Source organism: Engraulis encrasicolus, chromosome 4 (genome assembly GCF_034702125.1).
Source record: "Engraulis encrasicolus isolate BLACKSEA-1 chromosome 4, IST_EnEncr_1.0, whole genome shotgun sequence".
NCBI classification, from domain to species: Eukaryota; Metazoa; Chordata; class Actinopteri; order Clupeiformes; family Engraulidae; genus Engraulis; species Engraulis encrasicolus.
The window spans coordinates 21,256,868-21,274,457 of record NC_085860.1 but is presented as its reverse complement, the minus strand read 5'-3'; the positions used below and the strand labels follow the sequence as shown (position 1 = coordinate 21,274,457).

The window sequence follows — 17,590 nt, the reverse complement described above, 5'->3', positions numbered from 1 at the left end:
AGGGGAGGAGAGGAGAGGACATAATGGTGGGGGATGGGATGAGGATGAGGATGGGGATGGGGTAATTACTCAGTTAAGGAAACTGACGCTGTGTGGAGCGAGACGGCGAGGCGTGGGCAGCCATTTGGGCTCTCTCTGGCTGTGGGGGGCGGCGTGGTGGGCACGGGCAGCCATTTGGGCTCTCTGGCTGGGGGGCAGTGTGGCAAGGGGCGGTGTGGGCAGTCATTTGGGCTCTCTCTGGCTGTGGGGGACGGTGAGGCGAGGCGCGGGGCGGCGCGATGTGGCGAGGCGCGGGGCGGCGCGATGTGGCGAGGCGCGGGGCGGCGCAGTGCGCGCAGGCAGCCATTTAGGCTCTTTCTGGCTGTGGGGCGTGGGAATAGGATCTGGCCACTGGGGAGATGGGAGTTAAGTGTTGAGCAGCCACTCTAACAAAGCCAGCAGAGAGAGAGAGAGAGAGAGAGAGAGAGAGAGAGAGAGAGAGAGAGAGAGAGAGAGAGAGAGAGAGAGAGAGAGAGAGAGAGAGAGAGAAGGGTGGAGAGACGGAGAGAGAGAGGGAGAGGGAGGAGGAGAGAGGGATAGAGAGGAGGAGAGAGGAGGAGAGAGGAAGAGAGAGGGAGAGGAAGAGAGATTGAGCGAAAGAGAGAGAGAGAGTGAGCAAAAGAGGCCGAGCCTGCCAGACACTAAGTGCACTTCCCGTAAGAGGGGACGGGGGCGGCAAGGGAGGAAGATGGGGGATGGGGAGAGCTGGCTACTAAAGGATCTGGACAAGGGAGAGAGGGATGGAGAGCGAGAGAGAGATAGAGGAAGGTAGGGGAAGGAGGGACATACTATTAGAATACGAGAAACAAGAGGGGGCAGTGGAGGGGAGGAGCGACGTGGCGTGGGTCGCTAAGGGCGGGGTGGAATGGAATGGAGTGGAGTGGTCAATACTGCATTCTGATGAGTCAACAAAGGATGCCACTTCCCTGTCACTCAGCCAATAGACAACATGGGGTGGGGGGTTTGTGAAAACAACACAACACAGACGCTGGTTCTGTACCAAGAAATCTGGTTTTGTACAAGAAGAGATATAGCAAATGATGCCAACGTTTCTACTACAATCTACTACTGTACGTGAAGGCAATTTGGCACATTCTTTTGCCTGAATCTAGTTCATATGTTGCTTGTTATTACTCTAGGTTTAAATTTGTTACTTTTCATTTTAATCCAACATCCTGCGAAATTATCATGCATTTAAAAGGCACACTGTGTAGGATGGTGGCCAGAGTAGGTATTGCAACTACGCTGCTCATTTGAAACAGTCAGTGCGCCTGCGCCTATTTTGTTCTGTGCAGTGTTCAGTGTTCACTTGTATGATTGGAGTACAAAGACAATGGGAGTTGGAGTTTCCAAATGAGGCTTTCAGCTTTCAGACTCTTGCTTTGGACGTGGACACAATTGCAATATGTGGTACACCAACAAACACTCAAAGCTTCAATTAACTACAAGATTAAGAGTCCTAAGTCCTTAGATGGCATGGAGTATGTGCCAAGACTTCACTATGGTACTTGATACTCTCCCCCGAGCAATGACGATGGAGAAGAGGCCAAATACAAAGACCTTCTACTCCGAGTTCACTTGGCATGGGACCTCATCACACAAACATCGGGCTGACAGCAAGAGAAAAGAAAATGCAAAGTCTGAAATGATCAAAATGTTCTTAAGTTATGGTTATCACCATCTACTGTACTAATACCAACCTCCAGACTTCAGGCTGCATGCCAAAGACCTTTCAGTACAACAACTAGTCTGATGTTTCTAGAGCAGACAACACATTAGGGCTGCACGATATCAGAAAATAATAATAATCGATACGCGATAACAGCATGCAATACCTCGATAAAGATATTTAAATGACATTTGGAAATAAAGCCAAGTGTTTTTCTTGTCGCTAATTTGTGTGGCGGGCGTGCCTTTGGTCATGGTGGGCTTCTTCCGCATTTGTTGATATTCAAGTCATTTTCACGATACGCATATCGCCACTCTTGATTTCGCGTTTTCGATACATTTTCGTTATACTGTGCCGCCCTACTTCAGATCCACACATACAAAGAGAAGGCACAGGACAGAATGTGCATAGGCGGCATTTGCCTTGCTGGGTACACACTACACTATAGGATGCAGTGTACAGTAGGCTGGCAGTACAGCCAGGGCAATGCAGTGAGCAATCTTTCCACTCTGCTGCCTCAGTGCATAATAGCGATGGGCTAATGCAGCTACTGCTGTCACAACAGCTCACTCCAAAGGAGGCTAATGCCAACAGAAGCAGCCCTGTGCTGTGCAGTGTAGTGTAGTGTAGTGTAGTGTAGTGAGGGTGTGTGTATACGACGCCAATAGGCCAGAGCAGTACCAAAGGGCCAGGAGGCCATGTCAGGCCACTACAGTGGCACTACACTAAAGGCCATCACACGAATAAATGAGGCCTCAAAATGAGCGCAACATAAGTAGAACGTTTACATTATTATTACGCTTATTTCCCTCGGGATCAATACTATAATGTACCTCTACGCATCTAAATAAATACACTGTAGTTCCCTGTTCCTAATTTTGCTTGTTCGTTGTTGCTTCAGTGCAAATGGTCAGTGGTGGTGGGACAGCTAAGGTTGAGCCAAAAAAAAAACTTAGAGCAGTCAGTGGGTTGACACTGAAATGACTGGCACTGACGCATCAGAGATCTCCAAACATAGCCGACCGGGACATCGCAGAGGCCTCTTCAATGAACTTGTTGACAAGGTAGACAAATGCTGAGGCACTCAAGGATGCCTTGATACGCCCTGAGGAAGGCCATTAGGGCCGAAACGCGTAGGCACTGTAGCCAAATAAAAACGTAGAAATTGCAACCTTGAGTGCCTCAGATTTTCTCTACCTGGACCAAATTTGAGAGCCGCTTCACTGATGAGCACCAAGGGAAAAGGTGAAGACCCAGAAGCAATCCAATTACCTGAGTGTGTTTGAACTTGTTGACAATTTCCAACCACCGCTAGAATGGAAGGGCTTCATAACTTATAGTACTATATTCAGATGCATATTACATATTACCACGAAGTCATGTGTTACGGCATTGTGTTTAATCAAAATGCTTTCACTAAAGTGCATTAGCCTAATAAGAGCCTATTTAAGAAGATAAGAGATGCAATTATACGAGATATTTAAGAGAGGCAATTACAGGTGAGGCACCGGTCTCTCCTGTTTCCATCAGCTGAGACGCCCCTGTCCTTAAAAACATTCAAAGTTGGCCCTACAGTGGCACTGGCTTACTACGCTGGCAACCCGGGTCATTTGCCAGTCCTTCCCCATCTCACTCTGCCCACTCATTTCCTGTTCCTATGTCCTACTATCCTGTCTCAAAAAAGCACAAACAAAAGCGCAAACAAATCTTTAACAAAAAAAAAAACCCAAACTAACAAAAAATCAAAAGGTCACAGTAACACATATCTGAGTATTACAGGACCCCGTTTCTCGAAAGTAGGTCAACTTAGTACAGTGCCCTCCATAATTATTGGCACCCCTGGTTGAGATGTGTTAAAAGCCTTAAAATAAATTCAGTGTTTATTGCAGAAAATATGTAACATCTGTAACTTGTAGGAAAATGTAGCCTTCACCGAGAGGTGCCTCCGATCACACCATTTTTTGGGTCCGATCACCGATACGATCACCAAATTCGATATCTGACGATTCAACGATCATCTGCCGATCACAAAAATGATTTCCTATTTTTTTAATCAGCTTATTAATTATCCTGTAGTGAATACATATTTCTGCCCATAAACAATCAATCTTAATTTGCCACATGTCTATTATTGGCTATTTTTATGATTATTATTATTATTATTATTATCGGTATTAATTATTATTTTCATGACTAGTGTTGATAAATACAGTCTACAGATTAATCATGTTAAGTTATTGCTTAGGAATACTAAACTTTTAAGATTGAATTGAAACTGAAACCTTACATCCATTAGTCTTCCACATTCGAGAAAAAAACAACTGTCGCTTTAAATGGCAGCCTCCGTGTGGGAGAAGCCCCTCCCTCTCTGTCACCGTCACAGCTGCAGTGCTCCACTACCGTTCTGAATTCTCTCTCTCAGTTTTAAACATGTCGCCGTTTGGTGTTTCAGCGAACTATCAACACTTATCGACTGACTGCCAATTACACTTCCCCCGACCCCACCACCTCCCCCCCCCCCCTCCCCACCCTCCCACACCTTTTCCCCCCGCACACCTCCCCGCCTCCCCCTCCCCCTCCCCCCCCCCCGCCCCTCCGCTTGTCCCAACCCCCACACCGTCAGCCCTCAGCCCCCCTCCCCCCCCCCCCCCTCCGCCCGCCACCCGACCGCCGCCCCACTCCCCCCCCCGCCCCCTCCCCCCCCCCCCACCCCCCCCCCCCGCCACGCCGCCCCCCCCCCACCCACCCCCCCCCCCCCCCCCCTACCCCCCACCCCCACGCCCCCCCCCCCCCCCCGCTTCACACCTCCCACCCACCCCGCCCCTCTACCCCCCCCCTGCCGCCCCCCCCCCCCCCACTACTACCCTCGCCCCCGCCCCCCAGCTCCCACCCCACACCCCCCCCCCCCCCCACTCCCCACCCACTCCCCCCTCCCCTCGCCACACCTACCACCCCCCCCCCCCCCCCCCCCCCATCCCTCCCCCCCCCCTCCACACCTCCCTCCCCCCTGTCCACCCCGCGCCCCCTCCCCCCCCATCCCTCCTCACCCCGCCCCTGCCATGGCTCCCTCACACGCCCGCCATCCCTAACCACTCCCCCCCTCCCCCCCCCCCCCCCCCCCCCCCCCCCCCCCCCCCCCCCCCCCCGCCCCCTGCCATGGTTGATGCTGATATGGTTATGGAATTGGTGGAAATGATAGCGGGAATGGCGTAAAGTTATAGACAAGCAAACGATGCTTCTTTTGGTGCAGTTGCCGCTGTGCAGAGGCCAGGGCCTTCTTGCAGGCCTGGTGTAAAGCTAATGGTTGCGTGACGGATATTAAATATCATCTCGATCGGTTTTTTGATCGGCATGTTTTTCCGATCAACGTCAGGCTATTTTTGGCCATTATCGGACGGTCACTGATCGGCTGCACGGCATTCGGTCGCTCCTCTACCTTCAACTCAATGATTGTATAGATTAAATAAAAAAAATCCCTGACTAAAACATATTAAATTATTTTTTCATTAAATCACCTGTTAATCAAATTTTGGCACCCTTAACAATTCCCAGGAATTAATATATTTGAAGCATTTCTGTTTCATTTCTACAGTAGTTTACAAAGTTTACCAGAGTATTTGGAACTTTTTAATGTAATTCTATCACTCCTGTTCCCTGGGGTATAAATATCGACGTGACCACCGAGGCCATTTCTCTTTTCCTCTCTTAACATGGGAAGCAAAGGAAACACAGCATACAAGTGAGGCAGTTGTGCGTCGACCTTCACAGGTCAGGCAGAGGCTATCACTAGAAGATTGCCACTCAACGGCAGCTGCCCATATTCCACGGTGAGAGAATAAATTAAGAAGTTCAATAAATCTGGAACAGTGGTAAACAAGCCTGGACGTGGGACACCAGTTTATTTTGCACACCCACGCTCAGTGAGGAGGATGCGTAAGAGAAATTCAAAAGATCTCCAAAAGCTCATGTTACAGAATTACAACATATGGTAGATTCCTGGGGTCACAAAGTCTCCGAATCACAGCAGGCGCTGTTCTACACGCCAACAAAGCTGTTTGGGAGGGCATGCACGGAGAAAACCTTTCCTCACTCACATTCTCATAAACGCAAGCGTCTGGAGTTCGCCAAGCGGTATTGGGCTTCAAATGGACCGTGTGCTTTGGTCAGATTGAGACCAAGATTGAACTTTTTGGACAACAAACACTCTAAAGTGGGTATGGAGTACCACGTAAGATGCGCTTGCTGAAAGCAACTCATAACCACTGTGATTTGGGGGTGGGGCGTGATATCTGTGGGGCTGTTTTCGCGTCATAGGCACCTGGGAACCTTGTTAGGGTGCATGGCATCATGTATGCTTTGAAATACCAGGACAATTTTAATTCAAAATCTGTTGCCCTCTGCCGAAAGCTGAACGCTGGGTCGTCATGGGTCTTTCACAGCAAGACATTGACCCTAAACTTTTGGCCAAATCTACACAGGAAAAATGGTTCTAAGACACAAAATCAGCTCCTCCCATGGCATCTCAGTCCCTGACCTCACCCCATTGAGAAACCTGTGGGGTGAGCTGAAGAGGAGAGTACAGAGGAGAGGACCCAGGTTCTGGATGATTTAGAGAGATTCTGCAATGAGGAATGGCTGAAGAATCCCTCTTTTTGTCTTTTCCCATCTTGTGAAACATTTTGGAGAAGATTAGGTGCTGTTTTGTTGGCAAAAAGTGGGGTTGTACAAATTTATTAATCCAGGGGATAATAATTGTGACACACATTATTTGATTGTCAAATAATTATTTCTTTTTGTGGGTTTTTGTTCCCCTACTGAATAAATGCACTTGTATTGAAGGTTGGATTTTTCTCTTTTTTTCCATTAAGGTCCCATATTATTTAGAAAGAAAATAAAATAATTGGAAGCTAAAAAACACATCTCAACCAGGGGTGCCAATAATTATGGAGGGCACTGTAGGTTGCCAATGGGAAAATGCATTGCAAGTAAGTTGCTAACTTAGACGACATTGTCGAGAAACCCACCCCTGAGTAGGAAAACACTTTCATCTTGTGCTCAGGCGTAGCAGGTCCAGTGCTCAGCGTGATCAGCTGAATAATATATAAATAAATCTCTCTCCATGACACTTCCAGCACATTTGAAATATTAATGACCCAACCACACAGGACAAGGAACTCTTGACAATTAGAAAACCGCAATACCTCTACCCCTTAGCCGCACCTGCACAGTGTGTGTGTGTGTGTGTGTGTGTGTGTGTTGTCGTCGTTGGCTGAGCAATCGTCTAAACAGCTGGCACTGTTGCACAGGCAAGGTGCCAGATTGGGAGTGCAACTGTGTCTTGCTTGCTGCCTGTATTACTCTACAGGACACTGCAAGAGAGCTGAGTTTCTAATGCAATACGGCTGGTCCATTTCAAAAAGACCAGGCTGGCCAGAGATGACTAGAGCACTCAAATACTTCTGAGTGCTTTATTGTGGTACAAACGTAATGAGTAATATTTTGACACGGTACGTCTTATTCAGAGTCAAAGGAAAAAAAACAAAAAAAGAACAAAAACAAGTTTCTGTATCCATGTGTGTGCGTGTCTGTGTGAGTGTGCATGTGTGCGCGCGCGTGTGTGTGTGTGAATGTGTGTGTGTGTGTGAGTGTGAGTGTGTGCGTGTGTGTGGTCAGCGTCAATCCACACTGTGTGCACAATGACAAATGCATCTCTCTGGCCTATTTGACAGACCCGTATGCCAGCACTCCTTAAGGTCCACTCCCTGCCAGCCTTCAGGGAGTTCAAGAACTTCAGAGCTCCAGAGCACCTGCTCTCTATATATTTGTACTATACTTATGTGCATGTTCACATGTTTTGAGGTTTTATTTCCTGCCAGGGACTGCAGATGTAAATTAGCCTGAGGCTAACTCTGGCTACAAAGTATGGAACGGCAACATTTATGTTTTAATTGTACATAGTCCATAATAAACTGAACTCAATTCTATAATCCATACGACCACCAAGCCAGTGGCACTAGGTAGTGTAGGGATGGAAATGGTCGATTAATTCATTAATCGTTAGTTTATTGACCTTATCGATCAACTTACAATTTAAATTATAATTAGAATTTAAATTAATTCTATTGGAATTCTTTAATCCAAAGCTGAAATAAACATTCCCACTATTCACACCCCTCTTCATTCACACACTCTTCACATGCCCATTTCACCTGGGTCTCTTTTAATTCGAATTGGCAATTAATTGCGATTAATGTTTTTAATCGATTAACGCATGTATGGATTTAAGTCGATTAATCGATTAATTGTTTGCATACTAGCTAGTAAGGGAGTGCAGGCCGTGGCTAGTGAAAAGAGGAGAGATCCACTGGGGAAAAGAAGACAGAGAGAAAGAGGAAGAAGCTGAAAGGGGTTTTTGTGGGATCATGCCTCCTCAAAGTGTCCTGAGAGAGAGGGTTTGGATTCCCTGGTGATTTCCAAAAGAGCATGGGCTAATGTGCTCTGAGGTCTTGGTCACTAACATTCAAACAGGGAGGGAGGAAAAGGGGAAAAGACAAAGTGCTTAATGTACTTCCGATGACTCCATAAGTGTTTTTTTTTTCCGCATGGCAGGCGAGTGCCCTACCGGTTGGCCACGGCAGGGCCCCAGAAGTGGTTTTCATGGGTGTACGTCACAGTTCAAGTTTTGTCAGAGGTTCAATGGACAGCAATATGACAAAATCATTAGCCTACGACAAAGACGTTCATATACTCATAGGATGTGATCTGAGATGCCTTGATGCGCATCTCCCTGATCTTTGTGTGGGTCCTCAACCAGTGTGTCACGTGGTGCTTTGTTAGCATTTAGCTTGGCTTGCCATATAAGTATCAAATGGGGCTGAAGTTAGAAATAAGCTTTTCCATGTTTTATCCATTTAAATGGGGTGCCGAAGTCGCGTACCTTTACTTCCGGTCCATGGGTCACCATTTCAAACATTTTGAATGGGAGTGAATGGAGACTACAATGTGCGCCTCACGTATTTGACATGAACCGAGGCTGAAGGCGAGCAAAAAACAAGACATACTCTACACCAGTGGTTCCCAACCTATGGGTCGGGGCCCCCCTTATGGGTCGCCAAAGATCCACAGGGGGTCGCGGAGCCCTCTTGATTTTAAGGGGTTTTGTTTTAAATATACAGTATATAGCCCATGTTGAATAAAAGACAAAGCATTTAACTAATAAATGCATAGAAGCAAAAAATTGTAAGTGCTACATTAAACATTTATTCTATATTTGACCAAAGACGAATTGAGCAATAAAATAACTAAAATAAGTTTTCGCAGGAAACGGAGGGCATCTTGTGACTCCGTCTCGTGCGGGCGCTCGCGTGGTTGGGTCACCAAAGCTTACAATAGTAAAAACATGGGTCCCTGAAGAAAAAGGTTGGGAACCAATGCACTACACAACCACTTATGTGTTGTCCAGTATGGGAATCATACTATGGTTCAGACAGCAGTATAAAGCAAAACAAATCACACAACAAGCAGGTGATGAAACTTGTGCCTTTGCAGCCTGTAGGTGTTTTGCTCCTACCAGAGTGAGCTCCAGCATGCAAGCAGCACACGATACAATGCCTGCATAGAACAGATCTCCCATAGGTTCCAAATTCATTGAAATTCCGTGGCAATGTTCCGTCACTGTTTGTGGGGCGAGGCTGCATCAAAATGCTGTTGAAAACTTTATTCCATAAGGCCCGACTATGGAATCAACCTGGATGGTGTGCTTACAAACAGTATTCCCAGCCTGTAGCTATGGGTTATGTTTTACTCAAAGCATAGAGCAGCCAAGAATAACTAACCCCATCACGTACACTCAAAACTACAATGGAAAACAATGCCTCTTACAGAAACTCCTTGTGGGCCCTTCTATGCAAAGTAGAGGTTAGTAAAACAACAACACATACACAAACTGTCCAGCCAGCCCAGTCATCCCTGCCTGCCTGCCTGCCTGGCCCACTATGTTAAAGAATTCATCAGACTCTTAAGGCCATTCCGGAACCCAGAGTGCAGTGCAATGCGATGCGATGCGATGCAGTGCTGAGCTGAGCCTAAATCCTCTGTGCCGCTCCAATACTCTCGGCTTGATGAGTGTAGTGTAGTCTGTTTGAACATGTTCAATCACAGCTCTGACTGTCTGCCTGATTGTCTGCTGCTTGCCGACTCTTCTTTAGCCCCAGCAAGGTTAGCCACAAGGGCGATCCGAAACACACACATACGCACGCATGCACACACACATAGATTTCAGAAAACAGAACACTCATCTCTGATGCAAAACAGTGAAGCAGGTTCTTTAATAAATACCCCTACAACCACAAGTGGAACCAAAAGAGTGAAAGAGAAGGGAGACACATACATAAAAAAAAACAACAAACAGACAGAAAGAAAGAGATAGGCAGACAGCATGATGGTGACAGTAGGAGACAGCAAGACAGAGATGAAGATATAGAGATCCCCCCCCCCCAAAAAAAAAACATCGACAAAGGGGAGGCCATGGATATATACTTTACACAAATATACTAGATCGTCTTTTTTGTTCTGTTCTTGTTTTGTCTGATTTTGTTAGTATATGTGCATAATACAAATATAATGACTTTATTTATGGCCCTGGTGACTTCCCATCAGAGAGAGAGAGAGAGAGAGAGAGAGAGAGAGAGAGAGAGAGAGAGAGAGAAAGAGAGAGAGAGAGAGAGAGAGAGAGAGAGAGAGAGAGAGAGAGAGAGAGAGAGAGAGAGAGAGAGTGTGTGTGTGTGTGTGTGTGTGTGTATAGTTATTGTATCTGAGCCTCACCTCACTTCAGCCATATTGTGTGATGTGAGGTCATCAGGCTGTATGTGTAATGGGGATTTTACTGACTGACTAACGGCCTGACTGACTTTGCAGAAAGTGGACCGACCGACCTCACATGAACCCTAAAAGCCCCGTCTGTCTGACTGGGGTGCTTCCTGCTCCGGCTCAATAGACTCACAATTTAAGTACAGAATGCCTGTCTGCCTGTCTGCCTGCCTGCCCGTCTGCCTGCCTGAATACCAGCCTATAAGGGCTGCCTGCTTGCCTTGCCTAAATCACCTGAGAATAGCTATGTTACATGAATTAGTAATATTTATCAGTATTCTCTTTTTTCACACACTTTCAGACATTTCAGGTGACCACATTTGATTCCAGGGGAGCCCAAATGGGGTCCCGACCCCAGTGTTGGAAAATATTGCTGTAAGGCCTGCCTGCCTGCCTGCCTGCCTGCCTGCCTGCCTGCCTGCCTGCCTGCTTGCCTGCCTGCCTGCCTGCCTGCCTGCCTGCTACATTCTACATCAGGAGGGCGAGTCATTTTCCAGAAGCTCAGCTCATATAGCACAACAGCACAGCACCACAGCACCCCTCAGCCGCTCTGAAAGGCAGTAATGCGTCAAGATGAGAAATAGTGAAAGCAAAAGCGGGGGAAAAACAAAACGAAACAAAAAAACACCTGAAGTAGTGCCTTGGTAGGTCTAATGTCAAAGCTGAAAGGCTGTTTTCCCCCTTCTTTTTTTCGTTAAAAATGCAAACACATTATAGACACCAATCTCTTCACAGACAGAGTGACGCGAATGAAAAATAAATGACACAGTTGTTTTAGCCCGAAATCTGGGACATCGCCTTGATTTCACTTGGCACAAAATGTCCTGGCCCATAAAAATCAGGCCAAAAGCATTTTGACAGAACATAAATAATTGGATTGAGAGGTCAATTCGATTCCCCTATAAGAACTGAAATTACATTCAGGTTTCAGCCATTATGCAAGATCACGGGCCAAGAAGAAATAAAAAAAATACATACTGAGGGCATTTTCTCAAAGCAAGTACTACCGGTAGGCTACTTCATTGCTTCTCTCTGCAAAGGAATCATGTGCTTCTCTCTAGTCTATGTTCATTTTATTTCATAATCCTTGGCATTAACCTTTACAGATTATGATGAAATTTCCACAGTTCAACATGTTAATTTAGAGGACGTGACCCTTTAAAACAGTGTGTGGTTATCTAGCACTTCACCCCCCAAGCTATGCAAATTCACATTCAGCACAGCACAATGTCCCTCCTGTACATTCTGGAAGTGCTTCTACTGCCATCAAGTGGACGGAAATGTAACTGCACGTTCCAAGTAAAAATGCTCTAATGCATCTGATGATGATGAGCATTACTGTAGCCATCCATCAGATAGTCATTGATGGAAAGATCAGATATTCGGTCTAATTAAAGAGTCAAAGGCAAATAATGATGAGGGAAGTAAATTTGATATCTTGCAAGATGTAAATCATGACGGACAACTAAAACACTCCCTTCATGGAGCACATAATTCAGAGGATGGTAGGTTGACAAGGTTGGTTCGGTAAAAATGCACATGATGAGAAAAATGAAAAGAGCATATAACATAACATAACAGCTATAACAACCGAGTGCATACTTTGTGCTAGAGGTGCTCCGATTGCTCGGCTGCCGATCATGACCGGCCGATAATGGCCAAAAATAGCCTGATCGGTGATCGGAAAAACATGCCGATCAAAAAACCGATCGAGAGATATTAAATTCCTCACGCAACCATTTGCCTTTAGTTCTACACCTGGCGCTGCATGTAGGCGCTGGCTCTGCACAGCTGCAACTGCACCAAAAGAAGGCATCTTTGCTTGTCTATAACTTTTCGCCATCCCCCCCCTTCATTTCCACCATTCATAACCATATCTGCATCAACAATGATCTGATTTTCCGATCCATGCGCCGTTTAGTTCTACCTGGCAATGTAATTTGCGATTGAGTACTCGCCAGTGAGCCACGTTATAACCTGTGTAGTTGCCTCGGTCAGCACGCGACAACTTCACGTTGTCAGCACAAACATGTCAATTATTGTTTTCAAAGTTGTAATTGGCAGTCAGTCGATTAGTTTGATAGTCGCTGAAACACCAAACGGCGACATGTGGTTAAAACTTGAGAGAGAGATTCAGAACGGTAGTGGAGCACTGCAGCTGTGGACGGTGACAGAGAGGGGAGGGGCTCTCCTCACGAGGCTGCTCATTTAAAGCGACAGGTTGTTTTTTTCTCGTATGTGGAAGACTATTTGATGTAATGTTTCAGTTTCAATTCAATCTTAAATAGTTTAGTTATTCTATGCAATAACTTATACATTGATTAATACTGTAGACTATATTACCAACACTAGTCTGAAAGATAATAATAATAATAATAATAATAATAATAATAATAATAATAATAATAATAATAATAATAGCCTAATAATAGACATATGCAAATTAAGATTGATTGGTTTATGGGCAGAAATGGTATTCAATAAGGATAATTAATAGGCTATTAAAAAAAATAGGAAATAATTTTTGTGATCGGCAATGATCGGTAATCGGCAGATAAAGATTTTTGGTGATCGGTATCGGTGATCGGGCCAAAAAATGGTGATCGGAGCACCTGTACTTTGTGCCATCTTAAAACTGATTATAGATAGATACGGATTGTGGTTGACATTCACCATTTCCCAATGTCAAGTGTATGAGCCTTAGAAGTGTGTCAGCCTAATTAGCCCAGTGATTGGATACTCCACAAAGTTCACCAAAGAGTATTCAATCACTGGGCATGATTACGAAGGCTGATACACTTCTAAGGACGCACACTAGACTTTGGGAAACGCCCATCGTCTGAAGGAACAGAATGGCTGCTGGTGGAAACATATTGTGTGAAGATGCCAGGAAACTACCGTACATACATTGTTCTTACACAACGGTTGTCGTTTCAATGTTGCATTCCTTCTAAATCTAATGTGTCAAAAAGAGATAGGCATGAACTCCAACCTTGATGCATCTCTATGACAAACCACACGTCTATATATGGGCGTCTCTTCCTGTCTTCTGGTGTGTCTACAGCAGGGGTGGGCAGTTATTTTGGTCCAAGAGCCACATTGGGTGTAGAATATCGACCAAAGGGCCAGATGTCGCAGACAATTGGTCCGTGTCAATAATAAGGAATAATGTACGATAACATAACTTGTCAGCTATGCCATCCCTGGACATTGTAATGAAATGTATTAACATGTAGCCTATGTACGTGGTTATAAGTTTGCAAGACCCCTCTTTTAGGTAGCCATTTGAAGAATGTTGAGATGTGTGGATTTCTATTTAAAAGTTGTCTTTCTTGAAAAGGCTCTGTGGGCCGCATGAAATGGCTCAGTGGGCCGCATATGGCCCCCAGGCCTGAGTTTGCCCACCTCTGGTCTACAGCCTTGCCTGTAGGTGTCACATCACCCATGGCTGCGGACAGGCAATACAGTTCAAACCCCACAAGTTCAGAAAAGGCAGACTGGCATTCCTATTCCCTTTCAATCACTGTCCTATGCCAACGCCACAGGAGGAAGTGTATCATCTGACTGGAGCCATGGCGGATGGCTGCGTTTGATTATTGACCGTCTCAAGTACGCCTCAGGGAATAGGATACATGCCTAACGCTGACCACAACACTGAACTCCGATAGCCACCACAGCAATACGAGTGATTCGATACCTGCGCAGAGGTCAGGAAGTTCAGCGTGTGTTCTCCGACACTGACAATTTTGCAAAGATGAAAGTTCAGAAAGCGACTGCACACTGCTTACTGTTCTTTTGTCTTATTTTCTTATTTCTTGGAGTTGGAGCGACGCGTTTCGTCCAGTGCATCATCAGGTTTGCTGTAGCAGTTTCTATACTCCTGTGTAGGCTAAAGACATTCACTACTGAGGTGATTCTACAATTTGTTTGTGCGTGGTGCTGCATTGAAAAAAATAACCCTAGTTTTTCATAATGCAACACTGGTAACAGCCAAGGCGTGCAGATGACAGCTCGGACACGCTACATGCCTCCCCGATAGCTTGCTAGACAGCACCCCGTGTTGCGCGTGGTGCCCCGTGCAGAGGAAAGGTCAGACCAACAATGACCATCGTAGTAGAAAACAGAATAATAAAAAAATATTCATGACAGTCATTCATTGCCATTTCTTTTCTGTAGCAGTTTCTATACTCCGGTGTAGGCTTAAGACATTCACTACTGAAGTGATTCTACAATTTGCTTTGTGTGTCGTGCTGCATTGAAAAAAAAAAATCTGCAAATGAGCTGGATGACAGCTCGTTCGGGCAATGACGATCGTTATTAGAAAACAAACTAATGAAAAAATATTCATGACAGTCAGTGTCTTCTGACAGAAACTAAAACTCCTTGGCCAGCATTTTGTGGTAATGTCCAATGTCATCATCAGTTCACTATGGCTCTTTTTGGACCCTTCACTTGTCCCCCCAGCATTCGTTTACCATCAATCACCAGGCGGTTGGATTGTTGGACACATGCTGAAGACAGCCAAGGCACTTTCCCACCCTTTTTCTCTACCTTTACACTCGCTCACTCATTCATACTCATACCTTTCATTTATTGATCTTTATACACATATAATAAGAAGTAATAAAAGAAATCTTTACTATACTATGAGCATAACACCATGCCCACATGGCACTTCCCTGGTGCCGCGGTCATGGCTACCGTGTGTGATGGGTAAAACACAAAGTCACTTCTGTTTGTGCACACACAATGTGTCTTGATTTGCCATGCAGTACTCACAATGTGTGGTTCAAAGCCCCCTCAAAGCCAACAAGCCAATGCCTGCATAATTCGCCGTGCAGTTGCACACAACAAATACATTCATTTATGCCTCACTTGTGAAACCAGGGAGCACAGCCAGAATCCCAAGGGAACAGTGAGTGGGTACGGTACCATGTTCATGTACCTCATCGAGTGGAGGAGGATAGGAATGTCAAAAATGAGTGTAATGTGGAAATACTTCCCATTATTCTCCAGTGAATCCGACAAATCCTTTTTTTTGGCTGAATTCAACCAGGCGCTGATTGACAGATTATTTGGGATGGGGCTGCTTGTTTCAATAATTCACCATTACGTCACTGTCTTCAGAGACTAAAACTTACAACTACTGTACCCTTTGTCTTCTAAAAAGATACTTATTTGTCAGGGCTCCAGACTAACTTTTTGCACTGGTTGCACTGGTGCGCCTAAACATTTTTTTTAGGTGCACCAGCACAAAATGTAGGTGCACCCAAATGTTTTCACCACCCCATACACACACGCACCTCAGCTTTAAAAAATAATAATCCAAAATAATAACAATAGCAATAATAATAGCAACAATAATGGAACAACAATAATAATAATAATAATAATAATAATAATAATAATAATAATAATAATAATTATTATTATTATTATTATTATTGTTGCTATATTTTAAAAGACCTGGAGCCTTTCATGTGCTATAGGTTAGTCTTCCAAATGTGCTCCTTATAAAAGACATGACAGTAGGCTACTGGCTACCTAACTAACACATCTTGGCTACAAGCAGTTTGGCTGGTAGAAAAGACCAAATTAGTAGCCTTTTAGTCAGTATGTGTTTGACTAGTAAGATCAACATACCAGCCTTTTCTGCAATAAGGCTATGCACACGGCACAAGCACAGAGTTACAATATGAAGATAGATAGATGGATGGATGGATGGATTGTTTTTTTTACAAACCCTGCTAAAAATGTCATAATTTTTAAAATCATTAGACACAAATAGCCTAGCCTATGTTTACAGTGGAATCTGAGGTGAATTGGGTTTTGTCTATTTCCCCTTTTTTGAGCGCTCGCCCTAATCCTCGCATAATGATTGTGGTATCTTAGCAAGCGAACAGACACGACAGCACTAGTGCGCTCGCTCGCTCACTCTCTTGCGCTCTCTCTCCCTCCCTCTATCTCGTGCTGTCTCGAGGTGCATGAACGATGCCTTGCCGACTGATAGGCAGTATGTAGCCTGCGCTAGTCGCTATCAAAAAATCTCACTCACAGAAGTCCCGACAGACTAGCGCGTCACCTGTTGTTTGGCCAGCTCTGCACGCGGCTGAAACGGGCAATTATCCGCACCCCTCTGCGTTTTTGTGTGGCAATGTTTAACATCCGCTCAAGCCATTTAGTTTTTCCCCGTAATTGTGACTCTCTCGTGTTTAAAATATCATCAAGTCATTTTGCTGTTTTTACCGTGATTGTAACTCTCGTCCGTTGCAAAACTCGCTGGCACATGTGAACTCGGATAGAACTCGGATAGTTGAACATTCTATTCTGAAATGTCGGGCTGCCTGTGAACGAGGAAGGGGGGGAAGCTACCGGTAGTTCAGCGAAGTTGAAGGAATGACCGCATCGACACGTTTTATTGTGTGATGATGGGCCACTACTGAAGAATGACTATTAATTTTATGTCCATTAAAACGGTTGTTTGGTAATTGATTTTGTTCTACTGATGGCTGGTCGCACCGGTGCGCCTAAAAATATTTTTAGGCGCACCATTGAAAAAAATGGGCGCATATGCGACCAAATTGGTCGCACTCTGGAGCCCTGTTTGTTCCCTACCATGCTCACAGTCTCCAGCCATCTGATGGATCGAGGAACCAAACAGTAAGCCTTGCCCCAAGCCCAACTCAATTTCTGTGCTTTAGGCCAGATGTTAGATACCCTATGTTGTTGGAGAATTCAGGGTGCAGGGTGCAAATATAGTATGTAGTTGTTGAACACTGTGATTTTCACAGTATGACAAAATGGAAATATAGAGGCTTTGGCTCTTTTGACTCTTGGCCTCCTGCCTAAAGTTGCAAAACAGTTGCAAACTGCAAAACCGCAAATTCCTGGAGGGACTGATATTTGTTCAACACTGCAATTTTAACACATGTATGACCAACTGGAAATATAGACGCTTTGGCTTCAGGGCCTCCTGGACTCTTGGCCCCCTGGGCCGAATAGGCCTGTGCAGCA

General features: G+C 45.2%; 1 protein-coding gene across 1 annotated transcript in view; it reads right to left on the bottom strand.

The window, feature by feature from the left end:
• nup93 (nucleoporin 93) overlaps nucleotides 1-17,590 on the bottom strand; it is a 68,562-nt gene that overhangs the window by 48,577 nt on the left and 2,395 nt on the right. The gene's annotated exons all lie outside the window — the stretch shown is intronic.